At 44.8% G+C, this 22,220-nt stretch overlaps 1 protein-coding gene and 1 long non-coding RNA gene across 4 annotated transcripts in view; both read left to right on the forward strand.

Annotated features, from left to right (window-relative positions):
• The window catches only part of LOC136363751 (uncharacterized), a 196,827-nt gene that overhangs the window by 155,804 nt on the left and 18,803 nt on the right, over positions 1-22,220 (forward strand). The gene's annotated exons all lie outside the window — the stretch shown is intronic.
• LYPD6 (LY6/PLAUR domain containing 6) overlaps positions 5,296-22,220 on the forward strand; it is a 29,172-nt gene continuing 12,247 nt past the window's right edge. The window contains exon 1 of the mRNA XM_066323260.1: positions 5,296-5,412. The gene's annotated coding sequence lies outside the window, so the exon portion shown is untranslated. The remainder of the gene's footprint in view (positions 5,413-22,220) is intronic.

Genomic DNA, 22,220 nt, shown 5'->3' on the forward strand with positions numbered 1-22,220 from the left:
GGGAGAAGGTTCCTCCTCCAGAGGGTTGTGGGGCACTGGAACAGGAATGAGCAAAGCCCCAAGGCTGCCAAAGGTCCAGGAACTTTTGGACAAGGCTCTCAGGAAGGATTTTTGGGGTGTCCTGTGCAGGGCCAGGACTTGGACTGGATGATCCTCGTGGATCCCTTCCAGCACAGGATTTTTTTGGGATGATCAATAGAATTATGCAGAGGAGGGAACGTGGCAGAGCTCAAACCCCAGAGGTCAGGAGCGCCCCAGACCTGTCTGAGGGAAGTTCCATTTTGGAGATGCTCTTCCCAGGAACATCGGGAGAGGAAGCAGGAGCAGCAGGGAGCAGGAAAAACCGGTGGAGGCCCTGATTTGTGTGCTGGGAGCGAGGATGGCACTGGGAGAGAGGTGCTGGGGCTTCTCCCAAGAGCGTTCCTGCTCCTCTGAGCAGCTCTCAGCTGCCAGGCACCGCTGATTTCATAGTAATGGATTTTTTTATGAATCGGTGCTCAGGCTGTTTTGAATACTCTCTGCTTTGAATACTTCCTGCATGACTAATTAACGTCCCGAAATGAATGAGGTGGTGCCTGTGTGTACAAACCCAAACCCTCCAAGGTTTAATCCCGGAATTCTCGAGGAGGGGACACCTCCCGTTATCATAAAGCTTTTTTTAACCGAGCTGGGATGTGATGTCACGGTCTGGAAATACGCGCAAGAGGAGGATTTTTTGTTTGTTTTGAGCTCATCCTGCCGAGACGCAGTGTGATGATAAAACCTCATCACCGTCCTTAAAACCTGCGAGGAGGAGAGGAGATAACAAACGCCGCTGGAAGCTGGCAGCAGATGAAACCCGGCAGCCTCGGAATTTTCCTTGGGTGACGCTCAGGAAGCTCAGAGACGCTCCCGGCTGGAGCAGGAGCCTCGGGAAGAGCAGCACCAGCCCGGCATGAGCAGAACAACGGGAATAAGGTAAAATCCCACCCCCTGGAATGCTGGAGCTTCGCTTCTGGCTCGCTGGATTCCTCTCCTTGCCGGCTGAGAATTCCCTGCGCTTTGGAACTCGTCCTGAGCTATCCACACGTTTTTAAATTTATTATTATTATTTTTCCCCCCCTATGCTGGAACAAAGAGGAGCAGGATAACCCGCTGGTTGTTTGATCTGTCCGTAGCAGCCCGGAATAACGCGGGATCTCCTTTTGAATGGAGCACCGAGGGAAGCTGGAGCTCAGCACAATTCGCTGCCCGGAGATCCTAATCTCGCCTTCCTCGCCGGGCGGAGCGGCCGCTGCCGCTCCATGAGCTCCCGGCACGGAGACGAGCCCAGCCTGCTCCTGCATCCCTGGATCAAACATCCCTGGATCAGACATTCCTGGATCAAACATTCCCGGATCAAACATTCCCGGCTCCCGCATCCCTGGACCCGCATTCCTGGATCTCTCATTCCCGGGTTCCGCATTCCCGGATCCCACATTCCCGGCTCTCACATTCCCGAATCTCTCTTTCCCGGCTCCCACATTCCCATCTCCAGAATTCCCAGATACCTCATTCCCGGATCCCGCATTCCCGGACCTCTTATTCCCAGATCCCTCATTCCCGGACCCCACATTCCTGGACCCCACATTCCCGAATCTCTTATTCCCGGTTCCCACATTCCCAGATCCCTCATTCCCGAATCTCTTATTCCCGGTTCCCACATTCCCGGATCTCTCGTTCCCGGCCCCCGGGCTGCCCCGGCCGCCGAGGGAGCGATGGAAAATCCCTGAGCCAGCGGCTGGAAAATCCGTGCGGCAAAGGTACGTCCCTGTGTCTGTGTAAACACCCAAATCCCTTCTTTCCACCCCTTTTCCCTATTGTTTTCCCCATTGTTTTCGCTATTGTTACAGCGGAAAAAGCGATTTATTTTTCAGTCGGGAAGTCACTCGGGTGGACACGTGCTTAGCAAAACAAACCCGTGTCTGTGTCGGGTTAAAGAGAAAATGTCCCGTTTCCCTTTCCCCTTGGTTCGGCGGTTCCAGCTGTATTTATTTAGGGACTCCTCGCTTCCCTCCTGGAGCAGAACCAGCCCCGCGTTGGCGGCGGGATGAGCCCCGGGAGGAGCTGCAGGAGTTTTCCAGGAGCACCCCCGTGTTTGGAACCAAACACCCTTTTTTTTTCCCCAAAAAATTCGCTGTTTTTTGGGGAGCCACAGGCACAGGAGAGGGCTGCCCGGGTGTTTTTGGCTCGGGAGGCGCTGCCGGGGCTGGTCCTGCGCCGCTCCCCAGCGGGGCTCTGGGGTTTGGCAGGAGCCTGGCAGTGCGATTATCATCGGCTTTAATTTTTATTCATTTTCCCGAGAGCCTCCTTATGGAAACGGGGCTCTTCGAGGGTTGTTTTCCCAATGAAAGCGAAGGGAATAATTATATTTGTTGGGAGTGAAAGAGAATCGCGGCGCTGTTTCCTGTTCTTCTTCTCTGTTAATTAAAATACGCTGCTCTCTAAAAAAAAAAAAAAAATCCTGGAATATTTTGGGTTGGGAGGGATCTTAAAGCTCTTCCTGTTCCAATCCCTGCCGTGGGCAGGGACGCCTTCCACTGGTTGCTCCAAGCACCCTCCAGCCTAGTTCTGGATTAAAATAAATTAAAAATTGAATTAATTTAATAGAAAAATAACTGTGTTTCCAGTCGTAGCCAGTGTTTGTGCTCTTTCCTGCTGAAGTGGAGGGAATATTACCATTTCCTTAATAATTATTAAATTCTCTTCCTAATCATCACTCGCCAATACAATGAGCAGGATAATTCTTTTCTAGATCTATAGCATAATTTCTATATAATTTATTTCTATACCATAATTTCTCCTATATTTTTGGAATTTTCCCTTGGCAATGGGCAGAGGCAGGGATGAAAACCTGCCCAGGCTGTGGGAGTCCCTGCAGGAATATCCATCATTTGTAATCCACATTGGTTTATTATTTTTTCCAGTGTCAGGAGCCCAGGCTGTGGTTCATTTTTTTTTAAAATCACATCAAGATTCATTTTCATTCCACACCAGCTGCCAGGCTGATGGATTGGGAATTTCCAGTGGGCAGAACTAGCACGATAAATGTATTTTCTACATAAAAAATAATTATTCTGTTACTTCAGAAAGTTCTTTCTGTGGGAATCGTTGTAACCCACAGAGATCCCAGTGGGAAGCGGGTGGAAATCCCCAGTGTGACCATTGGCACACCCTCACAACAACCTCTGCTAGATTTTTCTCTGCTTTTATTGCTCGTTTGGCACCGAGATGGGAGGGCCTGGCTGGCTCGGAGCTGGCTCTGGTGGTGTCAGGAGGTCAGGGGGCTCCACATCCCACTCCAGCCTCGCGGAATTGTGCAGATTTCAGAGCTCTGCGTAATTTTCCTGCTGTGGAAACTCCGTGGAGCTGTTCCCTCTGCAGCCAGGAAAACACAAATATTTTCTATTTTTGCTCGATGGTGGTCAGTGCTGAGCTCGCAGGGTCCAGCTCTGTGAGGGACAGGGTGTAGGGATGAGGTTTCTCCGCCAGATCCGCATTTTCCCGGCGGCAGAACGAGCTGGAGACAAATCCTCGCTGGGACAAATGATCCCAAAATGATTTAGCTCATTAGGACTGCTGGGATAAAATGATTCCCAACGTCCACTCGTTAGTTATGCAAACACCAAGGACGGGGTTTAACCAAGCTTTGCCCTTGGGTCCAACCCCGCTGCTGCCCTACAGCCCCTGGAGGTGCCAGCAGGGAGGCAACCCAACCCTTCCCATTCCCACTGGAATTTTTTTTTTTTTTTATTTTTAGGCCAGTGCTGACAATAAAAAAGCCACCTGAAAAGTCCTGCTGGCCGTGTTACAGTGGGACACTTGTTCCCTGTAAATCTAAAGCTTTATTTATGCGTCAGCGATCCGCCGGTTTCATTATTTGGGGCTCGCGTGTCTGATCTCCGGGCTGATTTCCCGCCACTCTCTGGTGTAAAAGTGAAGGATAAGTTACAACAGAGCTTGGAAATGGAATTGATTATTGGCTCTCAGCTCTGCTCATCAGCAGGGTCGGGGTTTTCCAATGGAAACCCAAGTTGCATCCCACGATGCGTTGATCAAGGCGGTTTCTCACGGGTGAATAAAGGGATTTAAGGAGCACCGAAAGGAAATGCTGGACGTCCCTCAAGGTGATTTTTAGGACCTGAGGGCGGGAAGTTCTGACCCCCCTCCTTTTCCTGCCCCACGTTCCCCTCACATCCATCAGATTGATGTGATGGAACGGGCAGGGCGAGTCCTCGGGGTCAAGTGATCCAAGGGCTGAGCTCAGCCCTGGAGAGCTCTGGGGAGAGCTGGAAGTGTCTGCTGGTGCTGCTGCTGGTCTGGCTCCACGAAACTCACTCAGCCAGACCTATTTAGTGAAAATGAACTCATTTAGCTCGAAAACAAACTGTTATTTCAGCCCTGGGGCGGCTGAAGTGGGCCCTGGGTGAAAGGTGCCGTGTCTGGGCTGCTGATTGGGATCTGCCTTTGGAAAGAGATCTTGGCTTGGTGGGAACACAAAGAGGAGGTGGCAAGGTAGGATTTCTGGTGGCTCTTTGCCAGCCTGGAGAGATTTTTTTACCTCACACAATCCCTCCTTGTGGTGTAATGGGAGAGGAGGAGCAAAAGCACAAATAAACCCCATGATTACGACACCGCTTTTTAAAAATTACTTTGAATTCCATGATTTATTTTTTTTTTCTAGTTTGAACGACCAGGCTTGCTGGAAATCCAGCCTTTTTTCATAAAGTGAATAATTCCTCATATTTTTTTTTCCTGTCCTAGACCCCGGTGAGTTTTCTGTGTTCTTTGTGTCGTGGTGTGACCTACTCAGAGAGGAGCAGAGTCCTTATCCCTCCGTGGCCATATGTTCCCAGAAATAATCATGGTTTTCCATCAGGGCCGCTATTTGGGCTCTCCCCTGTCCACTTGGCTGAGTTTTTATTAATCTGCTGTGGAAATTTTATGGCGTTCACAAGGAGAAATGTGTGTCTGGAGGCAGGACTCCTTCCACCACCAACAATAAATAATTGTTCACCCCATAAATATCTATTTTGGACATCTGCACACCCAATAAACCCACGGCTTATCCCTTGGCACGTGTTAAAACGGGGAAAAACTCAGTATAAACGGGCGTTTGTTCATTGCCCAGTTGTGCCTACGTGATCCCAGCTCAGCCCCTTCTGCAGTGATTCCCTGTGAATCCACAATATTCCCATTTATCGGGCTGCCAGCAGTGCCAGGGCAGGGAGTTAAGACTGGGGCTGTCTCCCAAGGGATGCTGCAGATGCACTCAGCTGTGCCTCCTCCCAGGGCTTGGCTTCGCTGGAAAACTCGGGAAATCCTTGGTGGGAGCCTCAGAGTTGGGATGGATTTGGGATGATGCCGTAAAATATCCCTCCTGCTGCTCCACCGGTGTGTATTCCTGAGTAAGCTCTTCCAGGGGCTCCCTGATTTTATATCGCTAAATATTTTATATTGACTGCTAAATATTCTATATTGACTGCTAAATATATATATAAATTGCTAAATATTCTACATAATCAGCAAAATATTCTAGATGAACTGCTAAATACTCTGTATTAACTGCTAAATATTCTACATAAACAGCAAAATATTCTACATAAACTGCTGAATATTCTAGATAAGTTGCTAAATATTCTATATAAACTGCTATTCTATATTAACTGCTAAATATTCTACATAAACTGCTAAATATTCTAGATAAGTTGCTAAATATTCTGCATGAACTGCTAAATATGATAGGAAAAGATGAGAGGAATTGCCTCCACTACAATTAAAATTGGATCATGTTTTCCTTTTATGTCTTTTATTCGTTTAATGCCAATTATTCCAGTATTTTATCAAATCTTAGCGTGTTCTATGTAATTTTGAGGTGTTTTTTTGGGGTTTTTTTCCATTCTCTTGCCCTACAAGCGCCTTTAATAGAATTACACCAATTCCTCTCAGGGAATTCTGCCTGCAGTTATTTCCTCTCAGCCAAGCCTGAGCTTTTGTGTGTCTCTGCTTTCATCTCCTGAGCTGCTGTGCAGACGAATTACAGCTCTCAGGCAGGTGCCCGACTCGCTGTGGGATGATCCCTGCGGATACCTCAGGGATTTGGCTGGAAAAATGGGAAAGGAAATATTTCAGCATCGGGACAGAGGTTGCAGAATTCCTGAGGTTTGTCCCCAGGTGGGAGTCGCCCTGATAAGGGATGTGTGGTACTAAAGTTTAAAAAATAAAAATTATAAATGCAGATTAACAGAAGAAATTATTGGGATTCAGGATTGGTTTGAAGGGCGGGGAATAAAATGACTCTGGCAAAGTGGGAGTCATGGAAGGAGAGTGTTTTCCTGCTGGTTTATATCCAGAAATGCTGAAGGCTGCACACTCCTAATCTTGCCTAATTTTGAGCTTATTAAATGTGGGGTTTTAAGTGCCCTGGGGCAATTAAAAAAAAAAGTCTTCCAAAATATCTTTTCTCAGGGAATTTCCTGAACTGCTGCTCTTTGTCCTTACTAATTAATTAATTAACTAAATTACTGATTTTATTCTCCTCACTAAATAATTGGAAATTTTTTACCTCCAGCCCCTGTTCCCTTTCACTGTCATCATTCCTTTATCCAGGCAGAGATTCCCAGCTGGAATCACCTCGCAGGGTGAGTCCAGTGTTTTCCAGCTCTGCTCCTGGAGTGCAGCTGGTTTCAGCTCATTGTGCCACAAAATTCACACTCCTGTTAAGGAAATTGGGAATTTTTGGGTCTGGCTGGTGGGAGGAAGGGCTTGACACGCTCATTTTTGGAGATTAATCACCTGTAGGATGGATTTTTAATGTAAATATTGTGTGACTGGGAGAGAGGGTGGAGTTATGCTGTAAATATATGCCACAGTCACCTGAAAATGAGGTTGGGAGGAAGGAGAAGGACAAGCAAACCAAAATATTCTTAATTTAAAACTCCTGGATTTCTCTTTGCCAGCTCCTTTAGATTTTAATTTATTTGTTATTCCACATCAACAAACACAATTTTTTTAACAAATGAAGCAAGTTCCATCAGGTTACTCTCCGGATGTTATTTTTGAGGAATTGAATAAGACACTTTAAAAAAAAAAAAAACAAAAAAACACTTTAAAAATACTTACTAGATTTGTTAATAAGATAAATTTGGGCAGATGTGCATCAGCAGTGTTCCCAAAGAGCCCTGGTGGGACAGGGAACAATGGCTCTTGTCCCCAGAAGAATGGGAGCCCTTGATGGGACAGCAGCATCTCCAGACCTCGCTCTGTGCATCTGCTGCTCAGGTCATGGGGTCTCGTGGGGCTTTCCTGGCCACGATCCCAAAAGGCAGCACTTTAATCCCACATCCCAAATATTGATTTAATAGGGGCTGTGCACGTGCAGTTTGTTTAGGGTCGATTTGTGTAGTTGTGTAAATGATATTTGCCAGAGCGTCCCCACGTAAGGCTTGAGGTGAATCTAAATATATGAAATAAAATGGACCATTTGAACTTTTAGATTTTACTGGTTTTTTTAGATTTTTTAAACATATTACTGTGGGTTTTTAAAATATGAATTTAGGCTAATCTGTTATGGTTTTATGTACATTTAAATACTTGATTCAGTTGAATTTATTTTTGCACCGTTTATTTTCTACCGAGCTCGTTGGTCTCGTGCACCACCAGCCTTTCCCCAACCTCCAATATTTCACCAAAGGCAGTTTGTTTTCCTGGGATTCTCACGTTCACATAACAAGATTCTAAAGCCAAACCAGTGCAGGGCTGGATCTCATGGAAATCCCGCCTGCTTTTAGGGCTCTCCTCTTTCCCAGACGTACATTTGGGGCTAAACTGCCGGGGGCAGCAGATGCCAGTCTGCAGATATTAAGAGTTAATATCTCTTGAGATGTCTTCATGCTCTTAAGGAGCTTCCAGCCCTCTCCAGGAAGATCCAAGGGGCCGGCGAGGGCGGCGCCGGAGGAGCGGGTGAGCGCGGGCTTGGGATCCATCCATAAATATCCAGTGTGGACCCTTGGGATACCCGCTGGGATTTTTTTTTTTTTTTTTTCAAGGAGGTTATTTGGTGGATAAGAGGTTTTTGGGGTGTCCGTGGAGGAGGAGGGGATGAGGTTTGTGGGGAGTGGAAAGTTTGGGGATTCCTCACATGGCAAGGGAAGGTGGAGCGGCCTTGTCGTCCTCATTTTACCTCCTGTCTCTGCTGGGTGAGGAGAGTGTGTCCATCCAGAGAGAAATGAACAAAAAATGCATCTAAAATACCTGCTTTATCCATCTAAAAGATCTATTTTATTCATTAAAATGTCTACTTTATCCATCTAAAACATCGATTTCATCCATCTCAAATATATGCTTTGTCCATCTAAAATATCTACTTTATCCATCTAAACTATCTATTTTATCAATCTGAAATATCTATTTTATCCTTCTAAAATATCTATTTCATCCATCTAAAATACCTATATTACCCATCTAAAATATCTACTTTATCCATCTAAAATACCTATTTTATCCATCTAAAATATCTGTTCCATCCACCTAAAAATATCTATTTCATCCATCTAAACCATCTATTGAATCCATCTAAAATATCTGTTTTATCCATCTAAAATTATTTTATTTAACTATAAAACCTGTACAGAAATACAAAGGTCTCTGTATTGGTCAGGTGGCCTTCAGGGATTGAGAAGGTTTTAAAAGTTGTTTTTTCAGCTGCAGTTTCAGTGTGGAAGTTTCACTGCTATTAAGTTATTTTCAGATTGTATCTACCATGCACTGCTTAGACATTTAATAGGGTACAAAACATCTTTGGGGCATTTCACAATATTTTAAAAATTAATATCACCATTTTCCTTTTTTTTCCCCAGAAAACAGAGATTTTAAACAACTTCTCCCTTGGGTTTAGCTCTAATATTCAAGTGGGAAAAGGGAAAGAGGTGTTTTTTCAGTGGTTTTTGTCTTAGGGAGTGTTGTTTTGGGTTTTTTTCTTTTGTGGAATTGCTTTCTGGAGCAAATTGAGGCAACCAAGATGTGTTGTCAAATGAATTCATATTTACCTGCTTTGAGTTTTATATACAGTAAAATATTCCATCTGGAAGTGACATCTGCTGTTGTTTGGTTTGGTGTTCGGACAACCAAGCCTTGGCTGTTTTGGAAAAATAAAAATCTTGAGCATAACCCAATTTAAGAGCAAAATCCCTGCGACATTCCTGGCTCCAAGGACACCACGAGCCCCGTGTCTGAGGACGCTGCTTTTTACAACTTTGGATCTTATCCTGGTTTATAATTAAATTTTTTTTCCACAGTTGAGACCCTTAAAGGTTTTATGTCTTCCTTTCTGTGCTGGATTTTGGCATTTTTGGGGTTGGGTTTTTTGGTTCTAGTGGGGTACTGATGGGAGTGCAGGGGTTTTTTTGGCTGAGGAAACTGGAGGATGTTCCCATCATGGGATGTCCATTAACTTCCCAACCTTCCCTTCCTTTCCAGCCTGGCCAAACTCCCTGATGGATCCAAGGGAGAAGTTGTGTAACTTGACAAAAAAAAAAAACAAAACCAAAAAAAACCCTCTTTTCCCTAGGAAACCATGCTGGAAATGGGATCTGAAGGATGGAAAAGGGGGAAAAAGGAACACCACAGGCTGGATCCAGTGTTTTTTTTCCCTTGTCTCCAGTGAAAGAGGACTGGGGGAACCATGAGGTGGGATTTGAGGTGGGAGACCCCCGTGGATGGAGCTGGGCGTCGTTTCTCCCCTCACCTTGAAAGTCTGGCGGCAGTAAAACTTTTTAGCACTTGTAATAATTGAAAAGTCCTGATTTCCTCGCTGGAATTAAATGCCTTTTAGTGGATTAGTTCGAATCGCATCCACTAAGAGCTTGATCATCTGCCAGCCCCAAGAGTTGGGCCAAAGCTTTGTAAATTAATGAGCTCAAGGTGATTAGGACAGGTTGGGTGCTTTGGGCCCTGCACCAAATTGTGCAAGGTGTGCAGCTCTGGGCGTCTGTCACTTCTTTTTCCCGTTTTCCTTTGAATTCCTTGGCTGGGAAGGGGGTTTTGGGAAGGGGATTTTCCTGGCTTGGCTGCCAAAAACATGAAGGGAATCATGTGATGCCACATGAAAATTATATTGAGGTCCCAAAAGTTGTTATAACCACACGTGTTGCTGGGATAATTCCAGTTCCAGTCTCAATCCGAGGGTATTGATCTTGTATCCAGGATCAATCCACAGGATGTTTTATGGGAAGAAGAAACATCTGAAACCTCTGCAGGAAGGGTTTTTTATGTCTTGCAGCAATGTTTTTATGTGGCTTTTGTGAATAGAAAAGTGTCTCGGGACAAAATATTTTGGCACACCTTTATATCAAGTGTGAGATTTCCACAGGGTTTTGTGGCTCCTGGAGCATCTTCCCCATGGATCCTTGGCTTGGAGTCAAGGAGAGGAACTGAGCTTTTATAACCCAATGGGAAAGGTTGTGGGGAGGGCTTTAGCACACACTTTACCTGTAATTTCTTTTTAAAAATGTGGAAACTTGCAGTAAACCGTGGTTTTACTCAGAGGCAGGGGGGACTCTGGTGTTTCCTAAACTCTCAGGTGATGGAAAAATGAAAAGTGTGCACTGCACATCCAAATTCACTCTGGTATTCGTGGTGCCAAGGACATTTTGGTGGATTTGAGAGTGAAGGGCTCGTTCCTGAGGCTGATCCCACAGCTCCCTGCTGGTTTGCATCCTGCATCTTCAGGAAACGGGAGCAGCTCCAAACCGCTGAGTTTAGTTTTGTCCTGTTTGGTTTAAAATTCCTGATAATCAATTGTGTTCATCGGTGTCAGTGTTTGCCTTCAGTTTTTCTTTCTGATCAATCTCCAGGGCAGAGGGTTGGAATTAAAGAATTCTCCTCCATCCCAACCATCCCATAACTCAGATTATCACTGCTTTTCCAAGGAATATTTTCCTCGCTGTCCTTCCCACGTTTCTCTGAGCACGGTTGATGTTGTTGGGCATCAGAAGCTTTCTGGAGGGAGGATTTTTTTCAGGGTGATCTGTCCTGAAAAGATTCCATGAGCTTCCAGCAGCTGTCAGCAGGATCTGGCAGGGATGTGCCAGCACTCCTGGGTCTGTCTGAGTTTTCTGCTCATTTGTTGGATTTTTCACATGATTTTTAAGGGTTTGGGGTAAGAATTTAATATCTGCTTGTTCTTTTCAAATCCAAAATCTCTGCAGCTCACCCCATGGGATAATACAGCACTTCCTGAATTTGTTTTGGGTCTCAGGTGTGTAAAATTAAACACTGAAAGAAAACATCACCATCTCCAGGGCTTTGGCTGCTGGAGGGGAGAGAGAAATCTGAGTCCAGCCCTTCGTGGGTGGAATTTTCTGTGGCCAGTCCTGGGGATAATGAGGTGAGAATTTGGATTATCCCTCAGGTGACACCCCACTGCAGAGCTGCCTCCATCCAGCTCTGGGCCCAACATCAGAAGGTGCTGGGGAGAGTGCAGAGGAATCCATGGAGCTTCTCCAGGACTCTGGAGCCCCTCTGGAGCCAGGCTGGGAATGTTCCCCTGGAGAAGGGAAGGCTCCAGGCAGAGCTGGGAATGTTCCCCTGGAGAAGGGAAGGCTCCAGGCAGAGCTCAGAGCCCCTGGCAGGGCCTGAAGGGGCTCCAGGAGAGCTGCAGAGGGACTGGGGACAAGGGCTGGAGGGACAGGACACAGGGAATGGATCCCACTGCCAGAGGGCAGGGCTGCCTGGGACATTGGGAATTGGGAATTCCTGCCTGGGCTGGGATTCCCAGAGCAGCTGTGGCTGCCCCTGGATCCCTGGAAGTGTCCAAGGCCAGGCTGGAGCAGCCTGGGATGGTGGGAGGTGTGTGATGGGATGATCCAAACCATTCCATGGTCACAGTTGTGTCTCCAGCTGTGGCTGGAGGCTCCATCTCCCACCTCATCCCGTGTGCTCCAGGTTTTGGGGAACGAGCCTCTCGTTGGGAATGTCTGAGCTGGAGCTTGTGGCAGGATCTCTGAGTGTCTCTGATTTAAACACAGACACATCAGCCCACAAGAGCCCACCCTGGTTTCTGCTCCGTGCGTGCAGGAGCTGATGGTGTGATAAGATGGGAGCTGTGCCTGGAGCTGGACATGGAGGTTCCTATGAACCCTCAGGGCAGCCTTGGAAAAAAATGCTCTTTTGTTCCCAGTTTTGCACAGGAAGCTCATTTTGGCTGCTTTTAATATCACTGGCAGGGAGTCAGAACTCCAGCTCCATGACCTCATATCTCTGGCACAGAGCGTGGCTTGGAGCTCCACAAACCAGCCCCTGATAATAAATGAAAAAATGTGAAATATCTGCGAGTCTGTCATGACAGGATGAGGTTGTACAGCACATTTTTTAATTTCTTCCCTTCCGCTTCGAGATGAAAAATGAATTTTTCTTAGCTCTGATCAGGATTCCAGAGATGAGGAAGCCCAGGGTGGGGAAATTCTGGGTTTTGCTCTGTCCCTTCTGTAGCTGTTGGGGCTGAAAATCCCCCTGATGTCCCAGAGTGGTGCCTCCAGCTGGGCTGGGACCTGCTGATTTATCAGGGAATTGTGGCCATGAGGCGTCAATGTGCTGACTTCCAGAAATTTAGGAAGGGATCCTAAAGCTCATCCCATTCCAGCCCCAGCCACAGGCACCTTCCACCATCCCAGGTTGCCCCAAGCTTGGCCTTGAAATTTTACTTTATTTTTTATTATTTTATTTTTGATATTTTAAAATAATTATCTACTAAAAAAAAACAAAAAAAAAAAAAAAAAAAAAAAACAAAACAAATAAAAAAAAACACACCCAAAAAATAAAAAAAAAAACAACAAAAAAAACCACACACACACCCCCCCCCAAAAAAACCAAAACAACAAAAAAACAAAACCAAAAACAAAACCCAAAAAAAACCCCCAAAAAAACCCCCCAAAAAACCAAAAAAAACCCCACCAAAAAACCCCCAAAAACCTATAAAGGAAAGACTTAAGTCGTGGATCATTTTCTATTCTGAGGCAAACAATTTTCATGGCCAGGCTGGGCAAGATTTTAAGATTTAAAATGTGCTGGTGTGGAAGAAACAAATTCCCTGTGGAGGGATGAGACCTTTCCTGATCATCTGTTAATAACAGAGCAGAATGCCTGGATTACAAACACAAAACCAAACTGTTCAAGCTTCTCTTTGTTTGGTTTTTGGAGTTTTTAAATTTATTTCTCTGACATATAGACCTGGAGGAATGCTTTTGGCAATTCTGGTAAACAGAGAAAGAGCAGACACCTGAGCAGAGGTGAGAAACTGCTCCCAAATTAATTCCTGGTGTTACTCCCACTGCTGGGGGACTTTAAAGGAGCTCAGGGAGATCCTGGCTTGGTTCTGCTCACCTAATCCTGCTGCTCTGGAGCTCTTTGGTTTCCTGTCCTCTACAGAAACATGTATTTTAAATTCACTTTTTCATTTGTGAAGGGTTTTTATGGAGAAGATGAGGCATTTGGATGGCAAAGGAGGTGCTGGACCTGCTCTGGTTGGGCTCCAGCGCTTGGGAGCTCAAATGAAATAACTCAGGAATTGTGGTGCTCAGAGCTGTGGCCTCAACTATGAGTTTGTGGGTAGGAGGGGCCAGGTTTTCGGAGGATTCCAGGTTTTCTGCAGGATCTGTGTCCTGTGGGAGCTGCTCCCACTCAGCCTTTGCAGGAGGATTTTCCTCTCTCCACTCATGGGGCTGGGATTTGGGGCCAGAGGGAGCTTTCCTGCAGATTTAAAAGAAAACAGAGTGCCTGAATCATCTTCCCCTGGGAATTTTTGGTTTCCACGTGGTTTTGGAGTCATTTATTTTGAAATATATCAGCAAACCTTCCTGACTTCCACTGGGCAGCCCGGCCCAGAGCCTCACCACCCTCACAGGGGAGGATTTTTTGCCAATATCCCATCCAATCCTGCTCTCTCTCAACTTACAGCCAAAAGTTGTGGCTGCCCCTGGAGCCCTGGCAGTGTCCAAGGCCAGTTTGGATGGAGTTTGGAGCACCCTGGGATGGTGGGAGGTGTCCCTGCCCGTGGAATGGGATGAATTTTAAGTCCCTTCCAACCCAAACATTCCATGATTCCCTGATTTTATATTATAATAGGGATTGCAATATTAAAATATAGGATAATTATAATGACACGTGCTTAGATATAACAATAAATGATAATATTTTTGTATTTAATCATTGCAACCAGCTCTGACACACTGGCACCGCCAGCTCCAGGTCTTCGTTTCCAATAATGACCAATGCTGACCTCACTCCTGAGCTCCCTGGAAGTGCTCAGTGCTTGGAGTTTGCAGAAAAAAAGAAAATTTCTTTTTCTAAATATCTTTCTTCCCTTATTAGTTTGAGGTATTTGCATAATTAGACGTCATGGAAATTAAATCAGTGTTTCAGCGCCAAAAAACTCTGTCTGTTGGTGAGCCTGGTCATTGCAATTTTCAAGTAATCTATTTTTTAATCTATAATATCCTTGGAAAGGCCATCATTCCCTAAAGGAATCTTGACCAGATTGATGTTTTTCATGAGGCCTCAGTGACACATACAAAAAAAAAAATTAATTAAAATAGTGGCACAGAAAATAATTTGGAATTCCTTTTATCGAACCTGTTCCCATGTATCCTTTGGACTAGTGGGATTTTTTGAATTTCCAGCCCATTTTCTAGTTAGTCTGTTGGCTTTAGGGAGAAAATTTCCATCCTACTTTAATCTGGGCTGATTTAATTTGATTTTTTTTTCTTTTCTGGAATTTTCTGGTCTGGCCAGGTTGTGCTCTCTGCTCTGTCTCACATAGGCTGTGCCGATCCAGGGGCAATCCTTTGGGATTCCCAAGGTTCCTTCACCTTTCTGGAGTTGGTTTCCCAATTATTAGGGAGCTAAAAAAAAAAAAATCAATATTAATAAAATACAACCGTGTCAGCCAAGTGCTTGAGTTGGAAAACGAACCGCAAATCTTCGGTTCAAATACTTCAGGTTTAAAGGGATTTCTATTTTTATAAAAAAATTTAAAAATTTATTTAAAAAAATTTTTAAAAATTTTATTTTTAAAAAATATTTATTTTGTCATAAATATTCTTTTGTGGTAAAATATGGAAGTGTTTTTTTCCTGCCAGGAAAAAGCAGGAGACGGAGCCCTCGGAGGGTGGTTACTGACATTTGTTACTGTCAGCGTGGAAATCACTGGCAGGAAAAGGTGAATTTGTGAGGAATCAGCAGCTGAAAATCCGTGTGTTCTCAGCATTCAGACAGGGATTCCTCCACAGGTTTTGGAGGAATTAGGATGAGAGTGGAGCTCAGAGCTAATGAAAGCCAGTAAATCACAGGGGAAATGTCAGCGGTGACACCACCCAAGTCATGGATCGTGGCCCGTGGAATTCCAGGTGATTCATGAGGGAAAACGAAGCCATGGTGAAATCAGGGGCGGCAGATTTGGAGAAGCTTTTGTGCTTTTAGCATGTTTCTGGGGGTGAGTGTTTGAGGCAGAGGAGTCGGGGCACGATTTTGAGGGATTCTTCATGTGAGAGATCATCTCTGGGCTGGCAGACTCCTGCATCCCTGGCGCTATTCCAAACAAAACCTTGGGAAAGTGGACTCTGTAATGCCAAGGGGATGAGGCATTCAGACCTAGCAAGAGGAGATGAGGAGAGGTTTGAAGTTTAATTAGCACCAAGGAAGGGTTCGGTTTTAATTGATACTCCACAAAAAGCTTCTGTTTTCCTCGTTTGGTTGTGGGGTGAGGTGGGAAGAGATGTGGGGCCTCCAGGGCCACCCAAAGGAGAACAGGAGAGGGAATTTGGACAAAGGCTGGAGGGACAGGACACAGGGAATGGATTCTCACTGCCAGAGGGCAGGGCTGCCTGGGAGATTGGGAATTCCCAGATTGGCTGTGGCTGCCCCTGGATCCCTGGAAGTGCCCAAGCCCAGGTTGGATCGCCCTGGGATGGTGGAAGGTGTCCCTGCCATGGCAGGATGGTGGGATGGGATGAGCTTTAAGGTTCTCTCCAACCCAAACGAGTGTGAGATTCCATAAAAATCGTTCCAAGCTCTAGGGTTTGTCCCCATCCAGGACATCCCATTCCCTTCCCACCTCAGCTCCTGTTCCCTTTCCCTGCTGCCCTTGGGCAGTGTCCAGCCCTTTGTCCTGGCTGTGTTTACTGGGCTTCATTGCCCTGATTTTGATGTTTATTTTCATTTTTTACTTTTATATCACCCAAACCAGGGTTGGCCATCCTTACAGGCCCTGGGCTATGGCCACGTGACCCTCAGGATTTAACTCATCAGCATTCCATGAAGTTCCTCAATTATTTTCCTGCTCCTTTTCATCTGAGCCCATTTTTAGGAAGCTTTACTCATGTCAGCACTATTTAGGCCACAAACCAGAAGTATTCTGCTTATTGTGAATAAAATATTGTTATTTTGGGAAGATTCCAGATATCCAGGCACTGTAGTTTCAGAAAAATTCATTTTTTCTATCTTTGGGCACTGCTGTTATTTGCAGTTAACCCTGAATAAACACAGCAAATAATCCATGAGTTCCAGGGAATTATTTCTGGTGGGTTGAAGCAATAATGGGATGGAAAAAAAAAACCAAACCCCCCCCCCCCCAAAAAAAAAAAAAAAAACACAAAAAACCCCAAACAAACAAACAAACAAAAACCACCCAAAACAAAACAAAAAAAAAAACAAACAAAAAACCAAACCAAAACAAAACAAAAACCAAACCCACAACCAAAACCAACAACAACAACAACAAAAAAACCCCAAACAAAACAAAAAAAAACCCCCAAACCCCCAAAAAACCCAAAACCAACCCAACCACAAAAAAACCCCTAAAACCCACCAAAATAAGAGAAAGAAACAACAACAAAAAATCATTTTCTGACATTGCTGAAAAATTAAAATATTTGCTTTTGGCTGAAATCCATGAGGATGAGGGCCTGGTTCTCTGCTGGCAGAACTGTTGAGTAGCTTGATTTATTTTATTTATTAAATAAGTATTAAATGATCTATTTACTCTGCTGCTGTCAGACAATTCTGGACCACGGGAAGATTTTCCTGTTTAGCTGTGGAATATACCAGGATTTTTCATTATAATATTGTGTTGTTACCCACACTTTTCATTATGTGATAAACACACTTTTCATTATGTGATAAATTAAAGTGGATTGGCCGGGTTTATCTACAAGTGAAATATGGGAGGGGTAAAGGACTTGTATGAAAATTGAATGAAAAATTAAATATACAAGGAAATGGGTGCTGAGGGAGTGCAATATCCCTGCTTTATTCCTAGAATTTTCTGCAGTTAATGCAATTTATAAATTGTTTCCTCCAAGCTGAACTTGGAACAGCAAAATTGTTCATTTTAGCTTCAGAAAAAACGAACTAAAATTGAAATTAATTTGGTTATTCAGAGCATTTTGTCCATTTGTAAATTGTTATGACATAAACGAAAAGGAGTGACTTCCTGCACAAGGCTAAAGAATTTTCTGCGGGAAGGCACCTGCACTGCTCAGCTTTCCAGGACTTTTATGTGATAAAAACCAGGGAGAAATCCAAAATTTCCATCTCAGGAATATCCACTGAGACCCCTCATTGTGGTGTTGGAAGTTTGAAACCATCCTGGGAGCAGTGGCTAAAATGGGGATGGAGTTTTATAGATTCCCATCGAACTGGGAATGGGTTTTACCTTAATTAGCCTGCTTTTTAATCATCAAGTTGTAAAAATAAAGGAAATAAATGTCTTTTTCTGGGAGGAAGAGTGGCAATAAATTTGCCTTGGAATTCAAATAACACTGGAAATTGTTATGGAGCAGAGGGAGGGTCTGTTTTGGGTTCTGCTGGGTTGTGTTTTTGGAAAAACAAATTAAAATCTTCATGAATTAAGGATTTATTTACTCCATGGATTAACCAGGCAGCTGAAAGTACATTAATTGGTCAGTTTTCATTTGGGTTTATTTCATAATATTTAATGACATGCAGCTTTTCTAATTTATACCAAATAAACAACACATTAAAACTGGAGCGGGTTAACTTTGAGTAAAGCTTTTGGAGGGAAATATTTGGAATTTGGTGTCACAGGATAGAAAATACAAAACCAGATGAAATTTTGCTCTTTAAATTCAACTAATTATGGCAATTTCTGCGAAGAGATTTACGACAAAATCTGTTACAGTCCTCACAGAGCGAAGTGTGGCAGCAGAAATAATAAAATAGAACACGAAACTCATTTATTTTGATATGGAAACCGACTCAGATAAATTTGGGTTCACACAAACATCAGCTACTTTGTCAAGATAAAAATGAGAACAAGGTACTTATCTAAAGGATCCGTGTACGAGGCTCGGGTCGTTGGTCATTAGATTTTACGGAGATGTCGGAATTGTACAGTTGGGACTGGCCGAGCCATTCCCAATTCCCAAAATTATTTCCCTGAGGGTTGCCGTGGCATCTTCTCCGTCCAGCCTGGTTTGAGGTGTGCTCTTTGGAGCTGTGGGAAGCAGAGGGGTTGTCCTCCTAAGAGTCCTCTCCTTTTGTGGCTTCCCTGGGTTTTTGGTGTCTTGTGCCAAAGGGAATTCATGTGCGGGTCAGGAAATAAAAAAATGGGATGAACTCTGGGTGAACTGTCAGGGGAAGGGAGCCCTTCCATGGCCTCATCCAGGGCTGGAAAAACGACACACGGTGTACGTGCATATTAAAATATTTTTTGGGAAAAAATACGGCGGGAATCGGGAAAACCGGGATTCATTAATATCCCGTAATTGGGGAGCGGCGAGGGATAATAACGGCGCAATCAGTGATGGGTCAAAACACTCCTCAGAGGGGAGAAGGCCGAAATTTTGGCTGGGTTGATCACAACAAAGCCTCATTTGCTGGAGGTGACGTTGGCACAAAGCTCGTTGCGGGCGGATGCGGCTCGGTGCCTAATCTAGCATGGCAAATGTGCGAGGTGATGTCCCAGAGGAACTGTCACAAATCCCGCCGGAGAGGCATCAGGAGAGCGGGCACACAATGGCGCAGATTGATGTCTGGCTTTATTAAAGCACAGTTTGGCGCAGGAGGGACAAACTCCCTCTTTCATGTCCCCCCGTCAGCCTCTAATCAGAGAGTTTCTTATCAATACTTTTGGCGCAAAGATACTGAATGCAGAATCCCAAGGGAATGAAAAAAAATTCTTTTGGAGGCGCCCTTTTCACCAATTAGATTTGGGAGATGTCACTAAGCTGGGGTTTAATTTGGCCCGAGCACGCTTGGTTAATTGGGTAGAACTCATTTTTGTAATCAGGAGGGTTCGGAGCTCTGGTGCTCTACTTTGGTCTCCCCCCAATTATTCCCTGTAACAGTCTCACAGCCAGAGACAGAATCCTGCCCTATGGGATTGTTTGGAGACTTATTTTCCCCACCATCCCAGTGTCCTTCCCTTGTGATTTTTTTTACTACCTGAAATATTTGTTGCTGTAGCACAAATAAAATGCTCCAGGAGTTTACCCGGGATGACCTTGGGCTCGGCGGCTGTTCCTTTGATCCTTTAAAAATACTGAGCATCCTCCTGCTCCCAAGGTTGTCCTCATTTTCTTAATAATAAAAATAGTAAGAAATAATTATAAAAATCTAACCTTAAAAACTCATCCCATTCTGTTAAAAATGTTGTTCCTATGTACCTGCCAAGCTGAGACATGGACTAGAAAAGTGTTTTCTTGATGGGTTTCATGTCTTGGTTACAGTTTAGATAATTTTCCAGCTCTTGTCATCAACATGGAATACATTCTGGGTTTCTTTTTTTTTTATTTTCCTTGTTTCTTGGCATTGTTTTGGATGCATTTTATTTGTTCAAGCTGCAATATTCTTCCCCTTTTTCCCAGTAACTGGAATTTTAAGTAGTTTTTGCTCAGTTTAAGTAGGAAAGATGGTCCAGGATGATCCCAATCGCTGTTTCCACACAGAACAAAATTTAATTTCATGCATAGACTCTGTTCCTTGGGACTTCACTTTGATTGTCCCCCAGAGAATGTCACCATCCTGCCCTCTTCCAGTGCTGTCACCAGCCCTGGACCAGCAGCCACAGCCTCCCTGTCCTGAAATTCCTTCCCTGGGTGTTCCCCTTCCTCCTTTTGCCACGAGAGTTTCATGAGGAGGAGGAAAGCCCCGTGTGATCCGCAGAAATCTCATCCCTGCCTTGGGAAGAGGAGCCCTTTCCGCTGGCCCAGTGAAATATTTATTTAGGGAATAATTTAGCCTGTCTCCTCCCCTCGGCCACTGGAACTCGGCAACTGGGGGTTTTGCTTCTTATTAGCAGGAAAATCCCAGGATTTCTGTGTGCTCACGCCTGGTTTCCTTATCCCATCTGTGTGGAGCCGGGCTGTCTGGGGGCTCTCCAGGCACTGAGGTCAGTCTGTGCACTGAGGGGCTTCCAAAATTCCCAATCTGAGCAAAACTCTCATCTCCCACATCCCCCTGGATTTTCTGTCCTTGTTTCCTCTATTGCAAGCTGCGCAAAAACTTGGGAATAGGTCTTGAAATGATTTGTTGGATCATCCTTGTCCATTTTCCTGCTGATTCTGAGGTGTTCATGGTCACGGGTTTGACTGTTCAGTGTAATTTAAAGGAAGGAAAAGTGGTGTCCCTGCACCACATTCACAGAGTAAAATGGGTATGAATTATGTCTAACTTGGAATATTTCACCTGCTCAGCCTGACAATTAATTTGCAGAAATTGTATTTTTCTATATCATGGTCTGGGTGAATTTTAAATTCACTTTTATTCCCTTAATGCAAAATATTAAGTGTCTTAGATATTCCAATAATGCATCGGTAAATAATTTTTGGTAAATACATTTTGTGAATAAATACAAAAACGTACTTATTCCATCCCTGTGTTTTTCTGGAGCCTAACTATCCTGAGGATGAACAGAAGCGACGTTAAAAGATGGAAGGAGCTAAGAAAAGTTTCACTGGTGGGACTGAAAATATCAGTGATTCAGGTTGAAAACAGGAGCCGAGTGCTGGCTGTAAAACAACCTTGGGATCACATCCTGTGAAAGATTAAATTGCATCCGAGGGAAGGCGGCGTCAGAGGGAACATATTGTCCCCCCCTTCACTTCCCCAGGTCCGGGGCTTTTAGCTCAATGAACTCCAGGCTTTGTAATTAGCAGCAAGGCGATTAGATGGGCCACGTTCCTGGGAGTAATTAGTGCACTAATTGTGTTTGATTGTTTAATTACTCTTGCTCGCTGTAATTGAGGAGAAGCAGCGAACCTCTCTGCAAGAGCTCCGAGAGGTTCCATGGATACAAGGGCTCTACTACATCCCATTTTATGGAGAGGGGGACACACATTTAACCATCCCTGGGGTGAAACTGCCAAGAAAATCCCCAAAATGGCACATGAAAAAAAGCTGGATTTGGAGGCAATTCATTAGAATTCCAGGGTTTTTTCATAACCTTTTGGCATGTGTGGGTGGAACCAAAAGAAATAAGTAGAATAGACACAAAAAGGTCAAGCAGGATAAAGGAGAAAGGGGGGAAAGGCAATTAGAGCTGGAGAAGTTGCAAATACTCCTTGGGATTGTTGTCTGGTGGAAAATGTTCCATCTCCATTCCCATTTGTCTTTGGACAGCAATGACACAGGCAGAGAGATGAGCTTGGACTCGGAAGCTGGAGGGAGACGAAAATTAATCCAAATATTGTAAATTGAGTCATGGAAAGTCCAAACCTGTAGCTTTGTGTGACCTGGAAGAAGGGCAGGAGGAAAATCCGCGGAGTTCTTTGGCAAAGTCACAGTGGGGAGGTGCGTGAGGTGGAACTCCTGGAGGGAAAGCTCTGCCTCCAGGAACAGCTCTTCCACCCTGTCAGGCTGCTCAGAGCTCCCACGGCTTCGTTTCCCACTGAGGAATAATCATCCTGAGGCCGTGGAAGGCTGGCCCAGCTGACCCTGCACAGCGGAACTCGCTGGTGCCGCGGCGGTTTCTCACAGATGGCGCTGCCTGCCCATGCTGTGATCGCTGCTTTGGGGCTCAGAAAGTCTCCTGCCTGCTGAGAGGGAACTTTTCCTGGCTTTGGCTGGCTTATTTCACTCAAGGAAGAGTTGATTTCGGGAGATCTCTGAGGTGGAGGCCCTTCCAAAGGGGAAGGATAAGAGGAAATGTTAGGATGAAGTTGGTTGGAACCTCGCAGGAACTTGGAGGT

This window comes from Sylvia atricapilla, chromosome 7, assembly GCF_009819655.1.
Source record: "Sylvia atricapilla isolate bSylAtr1 chromosome 7, bSylAtr1.pri, whole genome shotgun sequence".
NCBI classification, from domain to species: Eukaryota; Metazoa; Chordata; class Aves; order Passeriformes; family Sylviidae; genus Sylvia; species Sylvia atricapilla.